The 27,296-nt window shown below is 43.7% G+C and overlaps 1 long non-coding RNA gene across 1 annotated transcript in view; it reads left to right on the top strand.

The window, feature by feature from the left end:
* Positions 1–27,296, top strand: part of LOC112551281 — a 190,577-nt gene that overhangs the window by 105,434 nt on the left and 57,847 nt on the right. The window contains exons 4-5 of the long non-coding RNA XR_003095551.1: positions 21,909–21,954; positions 26,791–26,913. This is a non-coding gene — a long non-coding RNA (uncharacterized LOC112551281). The remainder of the gene's footprint in view (positions 1–21,908; positions 21,955–26,790; positions 26,914–27,296) is intronic.

Genomic DNA, 27,296 nt, shown 5'->3' with positions numbered 1-27,296 from the left:
CCCCCCCCGCCCTTCTGGTATGATCTACACTGTGTTCAGATTAATTTACAGGACATTTATTCACCAGTATGCTTTAGACCATTAGTGGGTTGGTTTTACAAATATTTGAAGTAACTAGAAACAAACAAACAAAAAAATCTATAAAATATAATCAAAAGCAAAACTGGTATTCATAAATTAAAATTTACCTCCAAGAACCAATAATAGTTCAAATATACAAAGAAACTTTGAAGCCCTATCCTTAGCTTTTCTGTCAGAAATTCTATGAAATATTTGCTGAAGGTATTTTCACAGAGGAACAGAATACTACATTACTGAAAAGGTGATGCATAAGACCTTCAAGAAAGCATGAAGACCATTATACCATGGCAAATGGAAGATCCAGAGTGAAAAATCGATCTCTAATTTTTCAAGATTGTTAAGGGTACAATATAGTAGATATTTTGCCACTGCAGGCAGCTTGTCATATACACAAGCACTTGCTGTAAAGTAAGTTTTGGTTCTTTGGTCTTTTGAAGAAAATATACCACTTACAAATCAAATCCACTGCACAAAAAAAATCAAGTATTATTGATAGTATTATTAAAATATTATGTTTTGCTGTATCTAACAATGGAATAGCTGACCTAAAAAAGTTTAGTTTGAAGACTCCAAGATTAATTTTCTTGGGTTAATAGAAGCATTTAGTTTCTTACAAAATTTCATGTATTTTAATGTTAAAAAGAACCATGATGATAATTTAGTCTGATCTTTAGGAAGCAGGCTACACCTTTGTATCCAATGTTTCCTTCAAATCCAAAAACCTGTCATTGAACTGGGCATGTTTTTAAAAGTGTTGTTTCAAAATTTCTATTTTTCTTACCTAAAGTGGGTCTGGATTTTTTGCATGAACATTATCTCTTGATAATTTATTGTCTCTGTTTTGGGAAAAACACGGAAGAACTAAATTTAAATGAATTTCAATCTAGGTTTGAATTGATTTCAATGGGAAGGGTGACATTCTGGTTGTTTTTTAATATAAACCATTAAATGTTCACAAATTAGTGGTTCAATAGATGATCCTTATTTGTTTTTTTCTCCAAATAGCAGAATTATTTTTCAAGCAGAGAACTTGATTTAAGTCATAAGACTTTTTAAAATCTAAACAGCTCAGGCAAGAAATGGTTTTAACAGGTATCTAAACCTGAAATGAATTTCCAGTCAGGTCCTTTGTGGTCTCAGGCAACTTTTTATCCAAAAAAAGTTTGCAAGAGCTCTGGCCCCTTTTACATACTGCAGCCACAGAGAACCTAATCATAATAAAAAAAATCCGACTACATACCAGAGGAAAGCGGAAGAGACAAGAAACCATCAATGGCAGAAAATTCCTTTGTGATCCCAAATATGGTGATTGGGTTGACCTTAAACACATGGACAAAACCCAGGAGCCAGGGATCTTAGATATATATCAGAGACCCAGACCTAAGCAAAAGAATTAAGCACATGAAGTGGTACTTAGGTGGAATTTAGATGCCTAAATCCAAGTTTGAAACATTCAAAATTTCCTGTTCCAATCTATCTTCTGGATACCTATTAAATATGATTGTACGATATAATGTATGTGTGGCGGCGAAGTGCCCCCACAGGCTCTCGAGGGAGAGAAAGGAGGACCCACAGACCCCAGACCCCGAGAGCAAGCCCCCAGAGGGGTGTAAGTACCTGCTGAAGAGCAGCGGGAGCAGGAGCCGTGTTCTCAGCTGCAGATGTGTGAACTGCCATAACGCCGGCTGTGGCAACAGCTGTTCCCGGCGCGGGGAACAGCTGAGCCAATCCCAGCGGCCGTAGCGGCAGCTGCAGGAAAGTTTAAAAACGCCGGCAGAACAGGGAGAGAGGGGGAGCCAGAGAGAGAGAGTACGGGCGGGCTGCCCGTGCTGCGAACTCAGGCACGGAGAGGAGAGGACCCAGCCTGCGGATCTCAAGCAGGCAGCTTAGCAGAGAGCTGTAAGCCTTCTACGGGAGGCAGGGCAGAAGGCAGCCAGAGAGTGCAAGCCGAGGCACTCTCTCAGTCTCCTGAAGCGGCTGGTGCTCAGGAGGCAGGGGAGCGCTCTGCTGTTGGTAGGAGAGGGGAGACAGCGGAGGCTCCAAGAGGGAGCTGGAATCAGGGGAATCACCCTGCTGCTCCTCCTAACTTGGAGGAGTATTTTCTGTAAGAGAGGAGAAAGGAGAAATCGCTCCCAGGAGGAGGGAGAACGACTGGGAACTGGAGAACCGGTCTGAGGCCGTCATACAAGGCCTGGAAACATCTGGAATGCATCACCCAGTGGTTGGCGCGTGGACGGGGTGTAGGGGAGGCAGAGCCCCGTGGACCACCACGTCAGACGACCGTGAGTAACACTGTCTATTTGGGAGGCCCCACCCAGGATAAAGATCTCCACTGTAGACCCCTCTGAAGGTATATATTTACATCCAAGTCGTGGCAGGCGAGTTGAGGGGAGGGGCAACACCCCGATAGACCAGGCGGAGCTGGCCGCAGGTTCCACAGTGGTGCATTGGCCGGGAAATCGCATCATCCTTGTACAGCGTTAACGGGACAGTGTTCCCGACCCGGGACTAAATAGCAATGCAGCAGCCAACACTAGCGCACGCAGAGCTGCTTACGCTGGTGATCCAGGCCATAGGGCAGGTGCTGGAAGTGCAGCAACTACAGGGTGCACACCAGCAGGAGTGGATGCAGCGAAATGCTGCTTTATTTAAAATGCCCCGGATGACTAGGGAGGATGACCCAGAAGCTTATATTGAAGCATTCGAGAGGACATCCATCCAGACGGGGTTGGACCATGGTCAGTGGGGCCACCACCTGGGGGCGCTGGTGATAGATCAGGCCCAAGCCGCCTACCGAGCACTATCAAGTGACGAAGCCCGTGACTACAGGACAGGTAAGGCAGCAATCCTCTACAGGCTGGAGATTTCACCGGAAAGTCACCGGCAGGCCTTTAGATCCCAAAAGACCAAGGAGGCTAGGCAACCCCGGGGGTTGTTGCAAGCTTTAAGGGACTCACTTAACAAATGGTTGCCAGCCGCAAGTTCAACCGGGCGGGCATGATGGACCAGATCCTGTTAGAACAATTCATATGGGATTTGGAGGAGGATGCCCAGAGATGGGTACGGAGACATCAGCCACAAACTAGTGAAGAGGCACTTCGCTTGGCTGAGGCCTTTGCGAATTCAGAAAGGGAGCGGGGATACGGGTGAGGCTCCTGAGGCCCTAAAGAGGGACAGACAAGTGAAGGGGAAAGGCGAATGGCCCTGAGACGAGGACCACCAAAAAGGGTGGTGTGTTACCCCTGTGGGCAAACAGGACACATCTCCCGCGAATGTGGGGTGGGCCTGAGCGAGCTGAGTCGCACCCAAACAGGATATCCGCCCTCCTGGGATAGAGGCAAAGAGGCGGAGAGAGGGGAGCCTATGGATTGTAGTTTTGGGTCGGCAACCCAAGATGAAGGATGGAACCAACCCGTGGTAACCGCATGGGCTGGAGACAGGGCGGTTAAGGCCACATTGGACACGGGGTGTTCCCAGTCCCTACTTCGGGCAGACCTTGCTCCACAGATGGGACGGAAGAGTGCGGGATCCCTGATGATGACCTGCATACTAGGGGGGGAGATGCAGTTCCAGACTTGCTATGTTCCGCTCAGGGTGATGGAGTTTAGTGGAGAGCTACGAGTTGGAATTGCCCCAACCCTGGCATGTGAGATGATCCTAGGCCGAGAATGGGGTCCATTCTATACAGTCCTTGAGCGAGTGAGGGATATGGAAGAGGAGAGGAACCGGATCAAGAGGGGAGAGGGATGGGCCGGCGAGGGCCCGGCCCGTCGGAATGAAATAATGTCAGACAGCATCGACCTAGAACAGTTCGTGAGTGCGGCCCAATTCCGTAGGGCACAACATGAGGACCCGGAACTGCAGCGGATGTGGGACATCGACCCCGGGGAAGGATCCTCATGGAGTCGTCCTGGCTTCGAGGTAACAGGCGGGCTATTATATCGGGTCCAACGGGGTGAGGAGGGTACCATACGAGGGAGGCAGTTAGTGGTCCCGTCCTCACTTCGCCAAGTGGTGTGGAGATTGGCCCATGACTTACCCATGGGTGGCCATCTGGGATGTAACAAGACCCGGGCGAGGCTGGCTCAAGAATTCTTTTGGCCTCGTCTGCAAGAGGACGTGGAAAGGCGGGGGGCCGCATGCCCGGAGTGTCAGAGGGCACAGGAATGGAAGCCCCCAAGGGCACCCCTGAATCCCATGCCAATAATAGAGACACCGTTCTTGCGGGTCGCCCTGGATATAGTAGGACCCCTCCCCAGGTCCCATAACGGATACCAATATATCCTGGTGATGGTAGATTATGCCACCTGGTTCCCAGACGCCGTGCCCCTGAGGTCCATAACAGCCACTCGGGTGGCAGAAGAGCTACTCAAGTGGATAGAACCACTCACAGACCAGGGGACGAACTTTATGTCTAGGGTAATGAAAGCTCTATGTAAAACCCTCGGCATCACCCAGCTAAAGATCTCGATCTATCATCCCCAAATTAATGGTTTGGTAGAAAGGTTAAATGGGACCATCAAGCGGATGCTCAGGCGGTGCACCCAGGAAGAGCCCCGGAGGTGGAATACTATCTTGACACCCTTGTTGTTCGCCCTGAGGGACGCACCGCAAGAGTCAACCCAGTACTCTCCGTTTCAATTGGTGTATGGCCACAGTCCTCGGGGACTGCTACAAATTGTAAGGGAAGAATGGGAGAGGCCAATGGGCTTGGGGGTATCGGTGGAAAGGTACCGGGAAGAGTTGCAAGACTGAATCTCCAGGGCCCAATGGATCACCAGGCGAAACCTGAGGGACGTCCAAGGGATACAGGAAAGGCGCTACAATGAGAAGACGAGAACATGGACGTTCCAGTCGGGGGACAAAGTTCTGGTATCGCTGCCAACCTCCTCCACCCATGGATTACGAATTACTTAAACCGGGCCACCGCCGGGAACGACAGATTTACCATGTGAATCTGCTCAAGGAGTGGAAAACTCCACAGGGCTGGTTGGCCCTAGATGAGGATACAAAGGAGGACCTGGGACCGCCGTGTCCCGGGTTAGGAAGACCCGGGGAGGAGGGGTCAGTACAAATGGGCAAGGAGTTGGGCAACCATCAACAGCAAGAATTATTAGCTCTGATAGAAGAATTTAGGGCAGTGTTCCAAGAGGTCCCGGGACGGGTAATGGGAGTAGAACATGAGATCAGGACACCTCAGGGGGCACTGGTTAGGGACAGATGGAGGCTGATACCTCAACGGTGGCAACAGGAAATACGGCAGGAGATCATGAAGATGCAAGAACAAGGGATTATACGACCGTCCCGCAGTCCATGGCAGAGCCCCATAGTTCCTGTTGTCAAGCCGGATGGGTCATTGCGCATATGCATAGACTACAGGAAGCTCAATGCCCTGACTACGTTTGATGCCTTTCCGATGCCCCATGTCACTCACCTCGTTGAGAAAATCAGCGAAGCACGGTATATAACCACGCTTGATTTGGCAAAGGGGTATTGGCAGATCCCGATGCACTCCACAGATTGTGCCAAAACAGCCTTCGGGACCCCGTGGGGCCTATTCGAATTCACGTGGATGCCCTTTGGCCTCAGCGGAGCAGCTGCGACATTCCAGAGGTTGATGGACAACCTATTGGCACCCCACGCAGCATACGCGGCAGCATACATTGATGACATCATTATATTTTCCGCCAGCTGGCAACAACACCTTCAAGACCTCAGAGCTGTCCTGGGAGAACTCCAAGCAGTGGGGCTGACCGCCAACCCGAAGAAATGTAAACTAGCAGGGAAAGAAACAGCATACCTGGGATTTCGGGTGAGCCGAGGGACAGTTCGGCCCCTCACAGATAAGATTGAGGCTATAAGGCAGTTCCCGGAGCCGCGAACCCGCAAACTGCGTTCCTTCTTGGGACTTGTTAACTATTATCGGCGATTTATACCCTGCTTCGCAATGCTCTCCACACCACTTACAGACGCATTAGCTGGGAGATCGGTAATGCCACTGAAATGGACACCTGAGATGCGAAAGAGCTTCCAAAACTTGAAAGAAGCAATGCACCATGACGTTATCGTGCACACACCTAACTTTAATGCCCCTTTCGTTTTACAGACGGATGCATCAGGACGGGCTCTGGGAGCAGTGTTACGCCAAAAACACGGGTAGGAAGAGCACCCAGTCGCTTTTGCCAGCAGGAAACTCAGCCGTGCAGAAACCAGGTATGCCACCATCGAGAGGGAGTGCCTGGCAATACGCTGGGCAATAGAATACTTTAAATACTACCTGATGGGGAGGGAATTCGTGGTAGTAACAGACCACGCACCACTACAGTGGTTGACACAGAAACAGAGCATGAACACCAGGATCACCCGCTGGGCTTTGGCTTTACAGCCATTCAAGTTCATGGTGATACACCGTCTGGGCAGAGATAACTTTGTGGCTGACTTTTTGTCCAGATGGGGAGGCACGGACAACCCAGAGGAAGGTTCAGGTCATATTCCATGGGGAGGAGCAGCAGATGACACATGCCGTCACGAGAGAAAACCAGCCGCCACGAGGCAACTTAAGGGGGGAGGTCTGTGGTGGTGAAGTGCCCCCACAGGCTCTCGAGGGAGAGAAAGGAGGACCCACAGACCCCAGACCCCGAGAGCAAGCCCCCAGAAGGGCGTACGTACCTGCTGAAGAGCAGCGGGAGCAGGAGCCGCGTTCGCAGCTGCAGCCACGCATCACCCAGCGGTTGGCACGTGGACGGGGTGTAGGGGAGGCGGAGCCCCGTGGACCACCGTGTCAGACGACCGTGAGTAACACCGTCTATTTGGGAGGCCCCACCCAGGATAAAGATCTCCACTGTAGACCCCTCTGAAGGTATATATTTACATCCAAGTCGTGGCAGGCGAGTTGAGGGGAGGGGCAACACCCCGATAGACCAGGCAGAGCTGGCCGCAGGCTCCACAGTATGCAAACATCCTTCCCATTTCCCATAAAGCCCCATGAAAAAACATTCTGAAAATATAATTGTTGTAAAGCCAAATACTCAAAAGTTAGGACATGCCAGAATGAAGGTGACCAGTGCAGCTTTAATATACATCCTTACCTGTATGCATTATGATAGTCTTTGATTATATGATCGTATCAGCTTAATTTTTCATCAGATTGGACTTGCAACATCATTTTCCCTGGCCATTTTGATTTTTTGCATAACCCATGCCTTCAAAATTTATTGTTAAATTTGAAAAATTTGATTTATATTATTTTTCCTAGCTTTTAAAAAAAGAGAAACAATCTGGCATAGAATATTTAATGTAGTTTGTATATAAGCCACTACATCATATAAAACAAGTTCACTTGATAGACTATCTATCCTGAAGAAACCTGGCCAACATTTTTTCAATGGAGCCTATTTTGGGGGGGCAGGAAATGCAGATTTGTCAAAACTAAAAACTGTGGAAGAGGATCAGTTTCAACAAGGTTTTTGTTTTAAAAATACTTTAATAAAATTTTGAAGATTTTTGAAGTGTCTCTTTGACATTTTCAAATAGAAAAATTCAAATTTTTGGTCTAAAGTTATCTTTATAATTTTAGTAAAAATTTGAAGAAGGTTAAAACTCAAAGTATTTAAAAATGTTTTAATAAATTTTTCTTTGGAATTAAAGCATTGTTGCCCCAGTTTTTTGGCTAATGGAAATGTTGCCTTTTGGCTTTATTTTTCTTTTGGAAAATTTCAATTCTCAAAAAATTCTTTCATGTTTTCTAGTATGTTGTACTTTTGAGATGATATAAAAATCTGATGCATATGATAATTTTGTGACGCGCGCACATTTTTAATGTTTGGAGTGCATTAGTGGTCCTATAGTTTGAGTTTCTAAATTCATCATTCTATATATTGTCCTTGAAAGGTTGCAACATTTACAGGTATATCTATATGAATCATAGTCCTCTGGCTTCCTCACAGCATTTTTTTGTAGTGAATTAAAGTAGTTCTACAGGCTTAGATACCTGCTACACTGTGTGTGTTTTTCACAGTGATGTGTGGTCTCCATTTTGATCTCCCTCAGTATTACAGTATCTTAACATACAGCTGAAGGAGTGTTTTACCTTTTACTGGCTCCTATCACAATGATTTACAAAGAATGCAGAAGCATAAGACACTTAAGTAAAGCAAATTTCAGTTCAGTTTCCATGCCATGACGCTGCTTTTCCATGAGCTGGTTTTTGAAAAATAATAGTTATAAAACTTCCAAGCAATTACAGTTTAAGTAAACTAAGTACTAATATTGATCTAATCATTTTAATAGTTAAAAACAATTTTCCATGCTTCTCAATTTGTTTCAAGAATTAAAATATGCTATTTTAAACAAATACAAGATGTGATGAAATTTCAAAATCAGAGCTTTCCTTCCTCACAGAAACTTCTTTGTCCGCCAGCTTTCTGGGAAGGCTATTCTCAAGTCTAAGGCAATTTTGACTTTATTTCATCATAGAGCAATATATTTAAGCTAGTAAAATCCATTAATAATAATAACCATCTAAATACTATGCTTGGCATTCAACATCAGTGTGCTGTCATACAAATGTGATTATGCTATACATCACGTGCTATAGTAAAAAGGCACAGTGAGTGTTAAGCAGGCATCTTTACGTCCCATAAACATTAATAAAACATGAAGAAGAGTGCTTAGGCAGACATTCAAATGGAATGGCAGTCATGGTCTTGCAACAACCTTACAGACTAATGTATGAAAATGACAGCTGCTACCTTTTCTCCACAGCATATTTTCTATTCATACTGTAATGATGCAATAAGGGCAGGGCACTTACTTCATCAGGCTGCCTTAGAGAGAAGAAAATGTTCTTAGAAAGCATTTTCTTTTTGTTATGAAAGGGAAAATATTTTTGATGGAAAGTAGAGAATATATCTAGAAAATTCATTTTGGTGTACACTTTCCTATACTAATGCAGCTTGGATAGGTGCAGTAGAAATGTCCTAATTTTCAGTTATTTTAAAAAAAAATATTTACTTGTCATGAAAACACTGAATGGGGTAAAACTTGCTGCTAAGCTTATGATGAGCATTATAATTATTAGTAATAAAATTATTTAGTTATGAGCTCAGCATGCCTTTAGCTTTCTCCCCTGCTTGTTGTATATCCCCAAGACTGGGCAATCCTGCAGGGACTGGAACTACTGAGTAAAGCCCCCTGCTGACTCCTCAGTGGGTAGGGGCCTTTACTCAACTGCTCCAGGGAACCCCAGTCTGAGGATCATTCATGAGGGAAGAAGTGCCTGCTCCTCTGCTTGGCCTGTGGTGGCTAGGAGCCAAGTGAAGAATGAACTTGGCAACCCCCACACCTGATCCTCAGGCTGGGGATTCTGGTTCAGGGCATGAGTGGGGAGCAGTGGGCTGCAGAGCATAACTCAGGGGTGGGCAAAATCCGGCCCATGAGGCCATTCTATCTGGCCCGTGGGAACCCTAAAAAATGTAGAAAATTAATATTTCTCTGCCCTTGGTTCCTGTAAAAAATGACAGGACCCAAGGGCAGTAGGACTCAGGGGAAGCCCGACGGGCTCCCACAACAGTGAGGCCTGCCCGGCCCTGCCTCCCCAGCTGGAAGCCCCAGCCAGGGTTGCTGGGCTGGGAGCACGTGGCTGCCCCGGTGTGGGAAGCTCAGGTAAGGGGGGGACCCCGGGCAAGGAAGGAGCATGGAGGGAAGCAGCCCCTCCCTGCCCTGTGGCCGGCACCCCACGCTGTAGCTGCAGCTGCTTGCAGCCCGTGTGGGGCTGCCTGTGCCTGCTCTGGACAGCCCCGTGGGCTGTGAGCACCTGCAGCATAGGGCACCAGGCGTGGGGTGGGGGAGAGACCGCTTCCACTCAACGCTCAGCTTTTCCCTGGGCTCCTTCCATGTGCGGAGAAAAGCAGCCCTTTGCCCCCCCCCCCCATGGCCAGTGCCCCATGCTGCAGGTTCTTGCAGCCCACCTGGGGCTGTCTGGAGCAGGCACAGGCAGCCCTAGGCAGGCTGCGAGTGGCTATAGTGCGGGGTGCTGGGCAAGGGGTGGGGATGGACTGCTTTCCCCACCCCACTGCACTCAGCATCACCTTGTTACCTGGGCCCACTGCCAGCAGCTGCTCAATGCAGAGAAAAGTGGCCCCCCTGCTTGCCACGCTGGGCAGTGTTTGCTGCTGCTGCTGCCTACCTTGAGCTGCCAGGGACTGCTCCAGACAGCCCTGTGTGGGTTGTGAGCAGCTGCAGCAGGGAGCACCAGCCATGGGGAAAGTGAGGGGCCACTTTTCCCTGTGCTCAGCACCAGCTTCTTCCCTGCTGGCAAGAAGGGGGTCAGGGCTGAGTGCTGCCCCCCACTTGTACCGTGGGGCTGGGGGCCAGCGTGAGCACGGGGCCTGCACTGGTGCCCCACAGCCAGTGCTGGTGGGGCCCAGAGCAGGGTGGTAGGAGTGCGGGGTCCCAGCTGGCAGGGGCTCTATGGAGCCAGGCCAGCTCCCCCCTCTCCCTGCTGGTGCAGCTCAGCCCAGCTCCAGAGGCCCCTGCCAGACTGTGGTCCGCTTTGGGCCTCACCAGTGCTGGCCCTGGGACATCGGTCCCAAGACATTGGGACATTGGTCCCAAGGTGGTAACCAGGGGGCGGGGCACCTGTCAAGGGGCGGGGCACCTGTCACGGCACGGAGCTACCCATGTGGCCCTTGACAGCCTGCCAAAACTGCGTAAGCGGCCCTCCGCCCAAAAAAATTGCCCACCCCTGGGATAACTCCAGTCTGGGGAGGATATAGGACCATTCCCTGCTACCCAACTCCTCCCAGGACCAAAAGAAGGCAAACAGCAGCTGCTTCTCATGCCCCCCCGAGAGCAGGGTCATCCTAGTCTTGGGAAATTGCAGGGAGCATTTCTCCAAGGGGAGTTGAGATGCAGGGAATTGGGCAGGCATTGATTCTTCTGGGAGAAACTCTCCTGGGAGTGACCTATATGAGGTTGGAGATGGGTTTTTAAAATCTTGGAACCTTTTTTTTTCCTGGAGAGCCTAGGAACACCAGTATACTTGTGGTTTCTACCAGGAGAGATGGAATTCTTCTGATAGAAATGCAATGCCTCTACATGGCCCTTGACTATGGAATGTGTGCATGTGCTCATAGGTATGCTGGCATATAACGTGGGTAGAATTTCATTCTAATGGTGTATCTAGTTTTAGGAAAACTGTGAACACAAATCATTTAGATAATGCTATTGTTTCTGGCCCTTATGACCAGGCACGTAGACATAACTGTCCTGTTTGTATCCAGAGAGGATGGAAATCTAGAAGTGCAAGCTGGGTAGCTAGGCAGTCTAGAAAACACAACAGTAGTAGCAGTTTGGGGATGTGAGAAGATGAAATAGAAGTACCTTAAACTGTCTCATTTCTTAGTACTCATGTGATGCATGGAAGGAGATTTTGGACCATTTCACTTATCTCACGGTATTGTTACTGCTGTAAATTCCTAGAGGTGAGACAGGTGTGTAGGTTGTAGCTGTGTTGGTCTAAGGACATAGGCAGACAAGGTTCCTTGAGTGAATCTGATATATTTATTAGAACAACCTAAATAGTTGGAAAATAATTATTAAGCAAGCTTTCAGGTTCAAAAACCCTTCGTCAGGCTAAGGAAGTTTCAGCAGTTGGTGTGTGCTCTTCCTGGATGGAATGAAAAGTAAAGAAGCCAGAGGCTGGGATGGTATGCATACAAACAGGTAGTCAATGAAAATGTAGGAAGAGCACACACCAACTGCTGAAACTTCCTTAGCCTGACGAAGGGTTTTTGAACCTGAAAGCTTGCTTAATAATTATTGTCCAACTATTTGGGTTGGTCTAATAAAAGATATCAGATTCACCCAAGGAATCTTGTTTGCCTAGAGGTGAGATGCATATTTATAGAAAAGAAAACAATAATAAAAAATAGCTGAAAATAACAACGGAAAAATTGTATTTGTATTTTTTGCATACAAATTTGTATTTCTATGCTGGGATGAGAGACGGAAGGGCAGAAGTAACATTCTGTAGAGATCTAATAAAATAATATTGTCCATGAATATAGACTACTTCCCAGAAAAATGTGGTCATGTGCCATTGAACACAAAAGGCCATCATAATATGAATTTGTGAATTATGTCAAGTTGAAATGTTTTATGTGGTTGTTCGGCTCAATAGGATGCAGGGATCTGTTAACATTTCATGTTCCTTTCCGCAAGGATGATCCAGTCCATTTACAGCTCAGCATCCTTTTTAACTGATAAAACTCCAATCTTAGGTTTGAAACATGTTTTACTATACAAAATTGGTCCCGTGCTCTGCCCCTTCGAAGTTCAAGCTTTATAGTCTCCCCCCCCCCCCACCCCCCCCCCCCCCCCAGTCAGCATCCGTTGTTCATAATTCCAGGCTTGATTCCCAACTGTGTGCCTTTCAGCCAAAAATCTCCCTTTTACTTTCCAACAGCAACAGCCTTCTTGATCTTGGTCTCTGTTATTTAATTTTACATACTCTTTACCCTCCACAGATTCTAGATTATCCCTTTTTTCTGAAGGCTTTTGCCCATTGCCAACAACTACATCCCACAGCCGATTCCTCAGATGGTTCCTTGTCTAGTCCTTTTATCACTTTTTTATTCTCTCATTTTATATCAAGCCAGCTTTTCTATGTTCTTGAGATTCTCTCTTGCTTCAGTGCTTCTGCCTTTATATATAAACCTGTGTTTGTCTGGCCTGTCTTCAGTGACTCTCTCCCACATGACTCATTTCACTCCAATTCTTTTACTCTCCTTCTTCAATTGAGCTTCTACAGCAAGATGCATGCCTCATGCAGCAAGATCAAGAAAATTGCTCTGATTTAATACTTCTTCACATAACAGATCACACTGCTTACCCTTTAGATCCATAAATCATCAGGTTTCTTACTCTCTGCCACATTAGTCCCCTCAACAGCAAACAGAGTGCTCCTAAAAAAAAAAATAAAAAATTCAGATTCTGCACTGTTAATACCTTGGGAGAAATCACTTCTGCAGCAGTTGAACTTGATTGTTGTGGTGTGTGCATCTATGGCAATGAGAAAAGCTACCAAACCAAAATAATGCCTTTGTTTTAAGTTTGTGATGCCAAATGCACTGAAATACGATTCAACAAGAATTTTCTGAACAGTCTAACAATGTCAAAGAGGATGTTATTGTATATTAGGATTGGTATAAATTAGGTCAGTAGCCACAGTGATCTTTTGAACCATTTCATGTGGCCTTTATTAAGGCTTTATTTTTATGTTCACTGTGAATACACACACAACCACCCCCCCCCCGCAAAACCACAACAGTCAGCTTCTGATGCCTAGTATTCTGATGTAAGAGGAGGAAACAATCAGATTGAAAAGGCTTTTACCTTTTTTCCCTCATTTTATTAAAGTTGGTGTACACTTGGAATTTACTAGAGAAACAGTAAGCATATTGAAAGCATTACAGGAAGCTTCAGGGACTGGAAGTGAAGTAGTTATTGTAGACCGGAAGTGAAGAAAGACAGAAATTTAGTTTATACAGGCCACCCTTAATAACATTGTAGATGTTGGAGATACATTTACTATGCAAAGCTAGTTTTTTTTATTTTATGGTGCAAAGACATTGCTTTGAAACAAAAGCTGAGGGTACATCAACTCCAAGTGATCTGTTCATCACACACAAGATGTCTGTGGTTGTCTTATGTTAGTTCTATAGCTTTGCAGTTGCAAGGCAGGTCATAAGACACACATTTTTATAACAAAATAAAACTCTTCAACAAAAGTTGGTTTACAAGCAAGTATTTAGGATTGCTTGCATTAGGGACCATTGTTCTGCCTGTGTAGAATTTCAACAAGGGCAAAGTGAAGAACCATTTTTTGTCCCCCAAAAGGGCAGTATAACAGGGTGGCCTCCTCTTCAGGTCTCTGCCAGCCGCCCTGCTCCTGGGGTAACCGCCTGCTTTACTCTCCTGACACACCTTTCTGGAAAAATGTGAGAGTTGTTACTAAGATGGGAGGCTACCCATTACTGGCCCTGCTGACAAGGGCCTTAATACCCACTCCAACCTCCCCTCCATGGGCCCCATTCCTCACAGGTGTTACTTCTCTGGCCTATGGTCAGAACAAACTGGGCACACAGTTGTAGCTCTGTACTCTATTGCCCCTGTCTCACTGGGGTCCCATTTATTCCACTGGCTCTCAGCCAGCCTCTTTCATAGGTGCCCCCTCTCAAGGCCACACTCATCCTGCCTGGCCTTATCCACCTTCGGACTTAGCTGTCCTCTCAGTCAGCCCTGGCGCAGTCTGTTGGGTGTCTCCCGCTACCCTCACCTGAGCATTGACTGAGCGTTTCTACAACTATAGTCCCGCTTCACTCCTGGCCCCTCACTGAGCCTCCTCACTCACTAGGCTGCTCTGCTCATTGCCCCCCTCACACAGGGTCTCTACTCATCAGCAGGCTTTTCCTGCTGCCTCAGCATGGCCACAGGTCCCTCATCCAGCATGAGCTCTGGCTCAGGGCTCCTTAATGAGCCCTGGGCTCCCCCTTTTCATTAGAACATCACCATGGATGTGGGGCTGGGGTTATAAGGCACCCCAACCAACCTTTCACTGGGGAGGTACCTGCCCTAGCATTTTCTGGGGGCTCCCATGCCACTAGGAGCCCCACCAGACCACCCTTCCCCAGCAGGGTGCAGTTTTACATCTTACCCAGAACAAAGGGTCATCTCCACCCCCATAGCTAATGCTCTTACCTCCTGATATTCCCAAAGAAGTCTCTCAGCCTGATGTTACCTCCTTCCTTCCTGCAGCCCATCTTATATCACTGGGCCAAAATGGCTGCCCTAATCAGGCACCTGGCTGCTGCCTGTTTTCTGCCCTTAAAGTGGGAGGCACCAAAAGTGCACTGCCACAGGCAGGTTCTAAATTCCTTTTGTAGAGTTTGTGCACAACTTGAATTCATTAACATGCCTCATGTGGAAGACGTACTAAACAATTAAAGTCACTTTGAAGAACAAAAGCATAACATTAATCTCCTAAAAATGAGAAGCATGTGGTGTATATACGCTCACCATGGCAACCTAGAAATGAACTCGTTCTACACAACTCTCAGAGCTCCCAGAGCTGCCACTGCTGCTGAGGAGAAACCTGCTCTCAACTTTCTCTGCTGTTGGACTTATAACTGAAGGTCAGATCATAATTTTGACTATTACAGTCAAGACTCTTTTCTCTTATGAAAAAGAGAAACTAATTGCCACCCATGGGAGGGTGTAACAGAAGTCAACTAAATAGTGCTGGGTCTTACTGGGCAATGGAGTTTTAAGAAGGGAAATAATAAAAGTGTATGGGAAGCATTTTAGAAGATATTAGATATCTAAGCAATTTAGGGGAGTATCTGGAAAAATGTAAACCTCCTTCATTCATACCTTATCTTCAGCCCTCAAGTAGTAGTGCAAATGATACTAAATGACTGGGGCCTAATGGGGTGAAGGGAAGGAGAGTTAAGGATCTAGAATAAAAACCATGTCTTACATTAATAAATTGTACAATAATGTGACCCCATTCTTACTGTGCACAGGATAGCAAATGCAATACATAAAACAATATGCACATGAATGGCAAAGAAAAACAAACAAACAGACACTTCTAATTTCTTGTATCTGAATGCTGAGTAGCTCCTGTCTAGCTCTTGAAGAAAATCAATTACAGGGACATCACCATAAATCTCTGCTTGGTAAAGTATTAACTATAAGACAGTCACTGTCAAACATGCAGAAAATAATCATGCTTTTCTGTCAGGTGTATTACATATTTTGTTTGTACAAGAGTGGCATCAGTAAGTATCTGTGTAGAGGGGTCAGGGTTCCCATCAGCTTACGGCATATTTTAGTCATATCAATCAGGTAGACAGAGGCCATTTTGAGAAAAAACGGGACTTTGGAAAAGTTAAGTATTTAGGAGAGCATTGATAAAAAAAACTAGAGATTATATTAATATTACAATAGGCCATAGGGCCCCCTGCTAAGATTAAGGTCTCTGTACAAGTACATGGCTAGAGAACATTTCACAAAAAACTACTCATTTAAATTAGTAATAAAGGCTAGGGGGAGAGAGGAAGTATTATCCTAGCTTTTTATATATGAATTGAAGTACAGACAAATTAAGTGAAGCCAGACATGAAATTGCTGACACAGCCAGAGTCTGACTCTTGATTTTTGCATTCTGGCCATGGTTTACATGTGCAATTAATTCAAGCAATAAACTCCAGAGTAGTTTTTGCCAGAGTAAACTACTCCCAGGCGCAACTTCTATACCTGCACCTGGGACAGCAGCAATTTGAGCCAGGATGGAGCAGTCCTAGGCTGGTAGGAGGTACAGGAGGTCAACCCTAGTGGCATCAGGGTCTGGCTGCAGCAAAAGGGTGTTGAAACCATAGAGCCATGTGGCTAAGCAGCAGGCAGGAGTCTGGGTCCCTGCTGGCTGGGCTTACTGGGCACAATTTACACCCATGGTCAGCATCTACATGTGTGTTTAATTGCAGTGAATTACACCACCATAAGATAGTACTGTCCCCACCAGTACTATCTTACAGTGGTGTACATTAGTTTACTGCAGCCTAATAGCCCTGCATGTGCAGCTAGTGATGCTTTACTCCAGCTAATTAGTCTACTCTGCAGTTAACTGCATGTATAGATATGTTCATTTACATATAAATACTAGGCCATCCATCCATTTCATAGTCAGGACAAAATGGAACAAAAGCAAGCGTTAAAAAAAAAACCCGAAATATTTTAAAAGGAGGAGAAACTTAGAAAAGTGCAGAGGAGGAACTTAAAAAAAAAGTTGGATTAATCCTCAACCCCAGTAATGTAAAGTTTTTTTTCTCATGGCAAGCACTGGACATAGTTGAATATTTTGTATGTTCCTCCAGAGGACTGGATAAATATTGATTAGATCTCCCATTTACAAGTAGCAGCAAAAGATAGGTATGCTCTGGGAATCTGGGGTATCACGAAGCTTCTAGAACATTGGGAAAACATTTAGGGAGCTCACAAGATGCTTTATAATTTTTAAAAATAATTTTTCCTTCCCTGTAGATACTTCTTCATTTCCCATGTTTGCCACCTCAGAAGAAAAATCTTCAAAACTGACAAAATTGTGGAGCTCTAGAATAGATGTACTGCTGGTAAAGTTTTCTCCCAGAGGACACCACTGCACACAGGGGCTAATGTGGACTTGTGTGTGGAGCAGCAATTTTAAAAATCATAATTCATCAGGGAAAAATAGATGCAAGATGTTTAAGCTTCTTTGATACCTTGCCCTACAGCAGAGGCTTCCCCTGAGAGTAAACCCCATGGCTGTTGCTCTGCCCTCCTTGCTTGTTTTATACTTGGCTGCTGGAATGACTGCAGGGAAGGTGCAGGGTGTAGCAGGGAGGGAGGATGAAGTGGTCCCTCACCTCCATTCCAGAGATCCCCTCTTGACAGTTTCTGGGGATTGTGCCCTATTTGCTCAGCCACAGGTATGCTACTCCAGAACATAGAGTTTTGTTCTAAAAGTTTGTCAGATGTAAATTTGGGGTTCTCCTCTCTTTGCTAACAATTAGGCAAAACAGGAACAAGCAAAAGGGCCAAAGCATTAATACAATCAATTCAAGATGTTATTTGGCCTTTCCACTGAAAGCCATCAAAAAGGCCTTGTAATGATTTAGTTATAAAAAAAGAGGTCTGAGCTGGCACGCACACAAAACAAATCTGAGAGACTAGGACCTTTCAGTAGTTTTATGTTTGGTTCATTCTCCTTTCATTATTGTGGTAACACCCATGAAGGATAAATGATCATCTGATTCTCATGCTCATTTAAATTCATAATAGCAAAGGAATCAAATAACTTGGATGATTTGATGATGTATGTTGGCTCACAACAGCATCAGAACTGGATAAGAATTAGGAGGAAAACTGCTGTTTCTTCTATAGCCTCTGATGATGTGTCAAAATAGTATATTTGATCAAAATCAAGGGGATACAGTTTGAGTATAATGCTATTTATTGTTTATGTAATTATGATATGTTACTGTTAGATTTGCTTGATAAAGTCTGGGAATGAAACTAAATGATACAAAATGTAAATAATAGTTCAAAATAAATATCGTGACTGAGTCACTTTTGTATATATATTTAAACTGTCTAAAATATAAACATAAAACAACACTGAGGTGAATATCTCAGAAGATACATTATGGGTATTTTCAAACCTATATGCCTACAGAGTTGCTGTTTTCAAAAGTTTGTCTGAATATCATTCAGACAGAAATCCTATTATTACATCTTTCCTTCACAAAGGCACAGAAGGAAGATGTATTTTTTGCCTACTAAATAAACAATAAATCATCTTGCGACATTGCACTATCCAGCAAGAGACTGAGACCTTAACCAGTAAATTATAAGAACAAGAAGTTTTGACAAAGGATCCGTCTCAAATCACAGACTTTATTTTTCCTTTGATTTTTTTCTACTTTCTAGTTGTGTGTGTGTGTGTGTGTGTGTGTGTGTGTGTGTGTGTGTAGTTGTGCTAAAGGAGAGTGCATTATATGCCATCACAGGTAGAAAATATTGCAGAGAAATATCTAAATTTTCTTAAGGAGAAGATGTTATACAGGGTACGTCTGAGAAGAGTCTTTTTTATTAACAATAAGTAGACAGAACAGTGCAAAAAACAATTTACAACTTGCTTGATCTTTAGAAACACAATAATGCAGAGCTTATTTCAGGACTTGTTTGTTTCTATATCTTATCAGAACAAAATGTTATCAAATAAGATGTTTTTAATTTCCTTTCTTAAATTCCATTAGAAAGACTGGAATGCATTTCTTTCCACCCCCTAAACTTGTAAGGTTTACACAGATTATAGAAGTAAAAATATTCCTTCATGCCTTTATTAGATACTTAATTTTTTTTCTTGAATTGACGTTTTTATTTTGATGTTTGGAGTTGCACAAAGGTATTACAAATTAAGGTTATTATAACATTGTTATAGAACTTCTGGGAAAAGATGTAGAATATCTGTATAAATATTGGTGTTCTTCTTGGTCTCTCATATCTCTGTCATTCTCAAATGATCTAAATGCCAAGTAGAGTCACTGCATCTTTCACTGAAAGAATGACCCACAGCTCCATTGCCCATTGGTTCTTTTTAGCTTCCAAGTGAGTTGATTGCACAGGTATAAGATGGTTGTCCTGTCAAAATGTCATTGAGCATGACACATGAATAATACATCCAATTTCCATGTAACCAAAGACTGCATAGCTAACTTCCCCTCTTGCTAATCTCTCCAGAATGGTGTGGAAGATAAAATGTGCAACTCTGTTATTTGTATAGTTGTGACTAAATGCTTAACCTTGTGTTTCAACAAACACATAAGTCCTGAAATAAGCTCTGCATTATTGTGTTCCCAAAGGTCCAGCAAGTTGCAGAATGTTTTCTGCACTGTTCTGTCTACTTTATTGTTAATAAAAATGACTTCTCAGTTTCACCCTCTGAATATCACATATCCTAGAGCTACCAGTTATTATTTAGTTTGGTTATGTCACTTTAAACATATAGCTTTACATGAATGCCTCCGAGACAAACCTTAATAACTGTGTTTGTGAAGCTCCTACCTACTTTGTTTACAAACTTCTTTATAATGTGAATTGTATGTTCACCATCTATCTATTTTTAAAGTCATTGTTAACAAGTGTTTCTTCAAAATAATCCTCCTTTTCATAGACACAATGAACAGCTATAAAGATATTAAATAAGTGGTCAATTGATCCATTCCTGGTTTCCATATACCAACAAATTTTGTGTGAATGTGCATTAGCTACATCTGTGATTCTCAACCTTTTTCGATTCAAGACACCCCTCATTAGACTCAAGGTTTCACTCATCTTTTTGACTAAGGAAAAATAACAATTCTTCTGCTGCATAGAATTCAGAAATACCACAACAAATCAGGATGTGTTTGACATGGATACTTCTTTACAATCTCTTGGTTTATCTTGGGTTAGCGACAGACATTCAAGAAGCTTGAGCCTGAATTGATTCAATCTTTGCAGATTAGTGTAATCTAGCTAGCCTGAACTGGTTTATAACTGGACAGACATTCTCTCTGGACTGAGGAAATTCAGGCACATGCCTGCAGTGGCTCAGGCTAGAAGCTGGGGGATGCTAGAGCAGCCATCCTTTCCCTTGCATAGCACTGAGCTGGAGGGGGTGGGCATGGCCAGACCCCCGTAGGACCTCTGATTAGGGAGGTCTGCCTGCATCATCCCATGCTTTTCCCCGCTGGCTGCTCAAGGGCAGGAGTGTTGCCAGCCCCCCAGTCCCCTGCTAGCACTCTGAGGCAAGGGTGTGTGTGTAGTGCATGCATCTGTTGATGATATGGAGCTTTTCAATCCTGCTTCTTTATACTGTCTGCAGCAAACTGACAGGTGAGCAAGCCAGCAGGGGGCTGATAAGTGATTATTACCTCATCAGCAAAACAATAGGCTCTCTCTATTACTTCAAACTCTTCTTAAATAGCTTACTGGCTGACCTGTTGATTAGCTCCAAAAAGCCTGTTCTGTCTGCCTGTCCCAGTGAAATTAGAGAGAGACGCACACATTACCTAGCATACCACATCCCTAGGGTCTGTGGGGCTGGGGTCTGTGCTGTGGGAGTTGGGATGGTGGGAGGGAAGGGTGGGGATCCCTGCTTGAGCTACAAGTAGTAAGCAGGGTGGTAGGGCAGGGGGAAGCCAGCAGACCCTGCTGTGCCTGCAAGTCTCTCCCAGAACTGCAGCCAGGGAGCAGAGGGTAGGGGTCAGACCTCCTGTGGAGCAGAGAGCCCTGTCTAGCCCATAGAACATACCAGGTGGCTGGGATAGTCTGGTTTATCTTAAAGTAGGAAGGGGTCTGGGACAGACATTGCATAAACTGGTTTGAGCCAAATCAGTTAAGTCTGATACTATATTCAACAGGTTTATCTCAAACTGTTTTCAGTAATTTCAAACTGGTTTATGTGCACTGAACATCAGTTTTGTAACTGGTTTAAACCAGTTTATGATCACTTAAACCAGTTTATGTGTAATGTCCATCCCTAGCCTAGGTGTTTGCATACCTAATAGTGCTTGTATTGTATGGCTCCCCATAGCAGTCTCAGGAGGATAGCATGGTACTCCAGGCTGCTGTGGAACCCTGGTAGAGAATCACTGATCTAAACATTTCATGTAATTCACAGTGAAAACCAGAAGCAGGTAAACCACAGTGCTTCAGATATGAACTTTTCACTGTGAAAACAGGAACAGGGATCCTGGCCTCTAACCTGTTTTTAAACCTACTTTGAACTAAGCTTGGTAGGATTCACACAAACCTGTGTGAAGAGAGGACTCTGATTTATAAGAGTTTTGAACAACTTTATCAAGAAACCTGGCTTAAACTTTTAAAGAATTTTCAAATCAGCAGTTTTACCAAATTACTTTATAACCCTCTGGGGATTCTCCAGCTTCAACTTTTTCTCCTCTTCTCTCACTCTCTCTCATCTAACAAGATAGAAGAAACACATTTAACTGACTGATAGCTTTAATAAACACCAATCTCAGTCTCAGGTTGAAACTGCACATGGAAAATAGGCACCAGTGAACTCCATTTTAAATGCCAGCTTTCAAATTACTAGTTGAATATGTTCCTACAATATTTCAATGCCTAGCTATGTCTAAATATCTATCAGTCTGCACTTTGCTGCCAATGACCTTTTGTCAAATAGTGATTTGTCAGTGAGACTTGTATATATATTCCCACAGACTCCTGGAAGAGCTCTTCCTGAAGATATGCATGATATTCATTCAGGTCAGTAAGTAATTCCGTGAGAGAATATATGGCTCTGTGATAGTGAAATATCAGTTCTTTGAAAAATGAGAATAGATTCTGTGGCATATAATCATAAATGGCCACAAAATTTAGGACAAGAAATTAGTCTGTAGAACTCTCTTGTCTATACCACAGAAAATTATTCAAAATTAACCAAGTACACGTGGGTATAACATAAATCAAGACCCATACTTGTTACAGTGAGAAATAATCCTCGTTTCCAATCCATTAACATACAAATCCATTAGAAATTTTGTAAGAAAGTAGCCATAGCTGTAAGCATTTCCTGCCAAAGAACACTTTAAAAGAACACCAAATACAAATGCTTATTTAACATGCAGATCCCCACAGCTAGAGGCCTTCATATTATTTAAATGCTGATTGTGGTAAAGTACTTCACCTACTGTTTGGCTATGTTCCATAAAGAAAGAAATGCTAAGGAAACCAATGGTGATTTTGGTTTTTCAAGGTGAAAAAACTGAGTTGACTTCCATTAATGCTGAATATGCAGTTTCTGTGCTGCACAGACACTCAAGTGTCCAGCAAAATGAAATAAACTAGAATTAAAGGACAGAAATTTATACACAAGATAATACATAAAAAATAAAATAGAGAAAATTTTTGCAAAACTAACCCAGACTGCTAAACATTTCTTTTAATGATTTTTTTAATGTACTTTTCTTTATGGTCCTAGAACTCTTTTTTCCCCCTCAACAATCTGGGCTAAACAAACATTCATAATCCCAGGGTCCGGTTTTCTTTATGTTGTGGAGAGTAAGAAAATGAGAACAAAATGCAGCAGTACCAAAGAATAATACCTTCAGCTCAAATGTAGTGTCCTGACTTTGAATATATGCACCGTTGATTCAGTGCATTACTCATTATAATAGAGGGAGAAAAGGACATGTAAGTTTGCCTCCTATGTTTATTGTACTGGTACCAGGAATGGGAGGTACTGGCTTAGAAATCAATAAAGCCCAAGTAGTTTGACATGGGTCTGCTTCTTCAGGGTACACCTGCATGGTATTAATTGTCCTGAAGTTGTAGCCCCAACAGCTGCTTCCACTGAAACATGGCTTCCATGTTCCTGTTATCAAGGTCTGTGTCTTCAGAGAGCCTTTGCAACATTTCTTGGTTTGATACATGTAAGCCAGACACACAGGGTAGACTAAGTTGTAACTCCTCAGCATGTGTACCAGAAACGTCTTCCTACAAACAACAACCAGTTTCAAATGGCTCTCCTAAGATCATCTTAAAAGGTACAGATCCCCACCATTATGAGAAAAGATTAAAAAGTAGTAGTTTGTCATCATGGCCATGCCACTTCCCTGTCAAAGGGAAGCTTCTTCTGGAATTCAGCATTAAAGAAGCAGGACATGAAAGGACTGTAGGTAGAAGAGGAGTCTCCTTTGGAAGATAAGTGGGAGAAAATAGGGAAGAAGGAACAGACAGAGGGAGAAATGGCTGCAAGGGGAAGAAGAGAGAAAGGTAGGAACCATATTTACTTGCCTTTAGTCCCTCATTTAAGAAATTGGAAAACAAATCCTTAGGATAAACTTTACAATTTGGTCATGGAAAACATTTCTCTTTCCCCCAATATCTTCCCCCTAAACATCTTTAGATACAACTGGAAGCTTCTCCAAATAAAGCATATACACTGTATACATTTCAACCAATTTTGCTTTAAATTTTCTAACTAGGTGATTCATGATAATGGGGGGTGTGTGTGTGTGTGTACTCCTAACAGTAGGTTGGGCTATTCCATGTAGTTGTTGTCTGCTATTTTGCTTAAAAAACTGTTCAGCTAAGCCCTTTGTTTTTAATACAATATGGTTACCTCTGTTGCTTCCTATCTTATTGCACTGGGACCAACAAATCCTTCAGTACACAAAGCTGAGTTCCACAAATGTGTTATTTTATGGCACTTTGTTGTCTCTCTGGAGAAACATTGGGCTCCAGGAGACTTTGTAAAACTTAAATTAAATTAAGATGATGAAGTAACTAAGTGCGACAGGCTCACAACCAGCGCTACTGCCCCAGCATCATGGGTATGCTCTGTGCGCCTGGCTACATCACACCTGGCCTGCTTACCTGCCATGACTCTATGTTCCAAGATGACTCTCTACTCACCTGAAGGTGATCCAATGGTTCCCTGTGGACCAAATGTGACCATAGAGGTGCATCTTCTGTGGGGCTCCTCCCCCCCCCACACCCCACCCCTTTACACTCACGTGATATTTGCCATTTTTGTGACATTGGAGGTGTTCACCACATGGGGTTTCCCATGGTGTTAGGCTGTGGCTGGGATCCTTAGGAGCCCATTCCCCTGTTCATGCTAATGTAGGGCTCTGAAAAAATGTTAACTAAATTGATAAGATACACTTAAAATACCTTGCTTTGGCAGTAAGGCAGGGCACCACTGCCTCACTGGCCTGAGCTTCTTCCCACTTTTCAGGGTACAAGCTACTTTGGACCTTACACCCCCTCACTTTCCTTATAGAGCCACGTGGGCCCTCATGAAGGTGCCCTTTCCAGGAGGACCCTGCCTGTGTTGGCACCAGGCCAGGTCTGGTTTCACCTTGGAAGGCTACCTTCACACCCCCACAAAGCCTATGCTTCCTCCCAGCCACTTTCTGGTGAATACCTGGTCCACAGGCATCACCAGTGGGCCTGTGCAGTTTGAGCACTGCTTCAGGGAGCCTTTTCCTAGTTACCCACTGTGGGTGGCCCCTGGGTACCTGTAACAATACTTTCTGAGATAGGGTCCTTGAGTGGGTGTCCTCAGGTGAGTGCTTGGCCCCTGCTGTACCACAGGTTGTGTCTGGCTTAGTGCTTCATGCCATGGGGCTTGCCAGTAGCATTTCCCTGTCACTCCTGGCAGGCCCTTGGCTCTCAGCTTCTCCCTGAGTCTTCCCCAGGTGGGATACAGCTGACTCCTCAGTTGCTGCTTGGGGTGCAGCTGGCTGGCTACCCCTCGTGGGGTGCATGGCCTGGGCCTCTGTGGCCTCTGTCACAGAATTCATGGCTCTGCTGGGAATATGAATGGCTAGGGCTGTTTCTGGTCCCTTGGCTGCTGTTCTCCCTTGCCCCCATCTTCTGTATGCTTTTGGTCCATTACCCAGGGGCTCCAGGCCAATTGTGGGTGTGCTTCCACTTGGGCTCTGCGTGTCTGTGCCATAGGTAGGTGAGTCAGGCAGGGGACTGTTACACTAAGAAAGATATTCCATATGGAGTATGCTCCATCACCACAGTGGTGCATATTATGGTACAGGTAGTACAATGAGAAGAGTGAACACTACTATGTATTTTAAAAGAAAATGTCTGCCCCAAACTAACCAGAAAAAGGAAATATATTACAATCTCACTTTATTTCAGTATTGAAAGTAGAAAATGGGAGGAAGATTCTTTTAATAGTGTGAAAATTAAACTTGTAAAATGCTTGAGTCTTGTTTTTTTTCTTAGAGATTAGTCTTGGTATTCTGCAGTAAATAGTTTATCACTCAGCTACTGAGTTGTTACAGTTCTGGATTTAAAAACCAACAAGATCTCTCCACATGGATGCTTAATCAATTTAACCAGACAGCACTCATACTTGGCCAGCAGGTGGTTGGCAGGCTAGAACACAAAAACAAATCTCATTAATATAGTGCATATTTCATCTTAGTTGAGTGCAGAGGGCTTGCATTTGTGCAGAGTTATTAAAATCCTTACAGTCAAACATTGTGATTATTATTAATGACATAATTTGCTTCTTTACAAGTCCAAATGACACTTGGGTCTCTGTTACAATAGTTTATATCGGATAACACAATTCCTAGTTAACCCAAAGAAAGGTGTTAAAAGATGAGCAAAATGACATACTTGATGGTAGATGTGCTAAGAAAAGAAATGTCATCTATAGGGAAATGTGGTACAAGTGCATCTAGAGTGTGTAGAGACATTTTGCTTAATCTGAATGCATTAGTTTTTGTGGAACTGAACATTGGTTTCAGACCCAAACATTGTCATCCATTTGGTATGCCTAGGTGAACTACAAATATTTTTTAAAGAATTGGCACATTTCTGTTTTATAACTTTGTGGTGCATAGAGAAGATTTTTTTTTTAAGATGGGTGGGGGGGGAGGAGGGGATTGGGTGGTTGGTATAGGTTTATTCCTTCTCCTCCCTCTCCTGCTCCCTTTTTTAAACTTTAACATATCAGCAATATGTAGTCTCAGTTTTTAACAGGCTGAAGTGTAGTGATGTGTTTTGAGAAATTCTTAATGTCTTAATTAAAAGGGCTGAGGTCTTGAATATTTAACAGGGTCTTATATCTAGTATATTATAAAAGTTAAATACTATTTTTTAATAAAAACAAAGAAATCCATATAGTTTCATTAAAACTCTTTTCTTAATAGCTCTATTTAATTCTTTTGATGTCTCCATTGTCCACTTTTTTGCAATAATCATAGAATCCCTAGACTAGGACCTAGATTTCTATTATGAAAAGGGATCAGAAAATACTTTTTTTATTTTTTTTTATTTTGGCTCTTTTAGAGTTTATCTCCAATGACTGATGAGGGGTAAAAGAAAATAATTAAAATGCAATACAGTAACATTTTTTTTTTTAAATCCAACAACTTACATTTTTGAAGGTTGTGACTCAAAGTGCAGCAAATATCAAAGCTAAGATTGCATATACATCCATATCTTGGTCCCTTTCTTTATGAATTATGAAATGGTCTTTATTTATATAATTAAATTATGTTTCTGAATAATGCAATGTAATGTCATACTACTAACTTTTCTAATAAACTTATGTCACCTTTCTGCCAGGGACAGGCCAGCAGTGAGAAGATCTGAGTTCACATTTTGGGGTACCCAAGGAATTATACCAGTGGCTTGAGTCCGCATCCAGAAATCTGGGAATACTACATTGGACTGGGGTATCCCACACAGGTAAATCCCCATTCTCACAAGTAATATAAATCTGAATAAATACACATTTATTATCAAAACACAGATAAAACAAAAAACAAAACCTTAAACACAATATAAATATTATCTCTACAACTACAACTCTCTCCTCCAAACCAGCCTAGCCAACCTTATATCCCTTAGCATGACATTGCCTTAGCCTTGTCCAGTCATGGAGTGCCACACTTCAGTCTCTCTCTCTCAACCAATATGCCTGAAGTCTTTGCTTCCCAGATCTTACCCAGATACAAGGCCCTATATGGCCAGAATGCCAGGAGCCATCTTGCCTACATGGCTAGACTGCATATTTTCTCCTTAAAGCAACAGGCCAGAGGAGAAAAAAAGGTAAATACAGACCCCCCCCC

This window comes from Alligator sinensis, unplaced genomic scaffold (assembly GCF_000455745.1).
Source record: "Alligator sinensis unplaced genomic scaffold, ASM45574v1 scaffold1213_1, whole genome shotgun sequence".
NCBI lineage: Eukaryota > Metazoa > Chordata > Crocodylia > Alligatoridae > Alligator > Alligator sinensis.
Note: the sequence above shows the minus strand (reverse complement) of the source record. Positions and strands in the feature narration are given on the sequence as shown.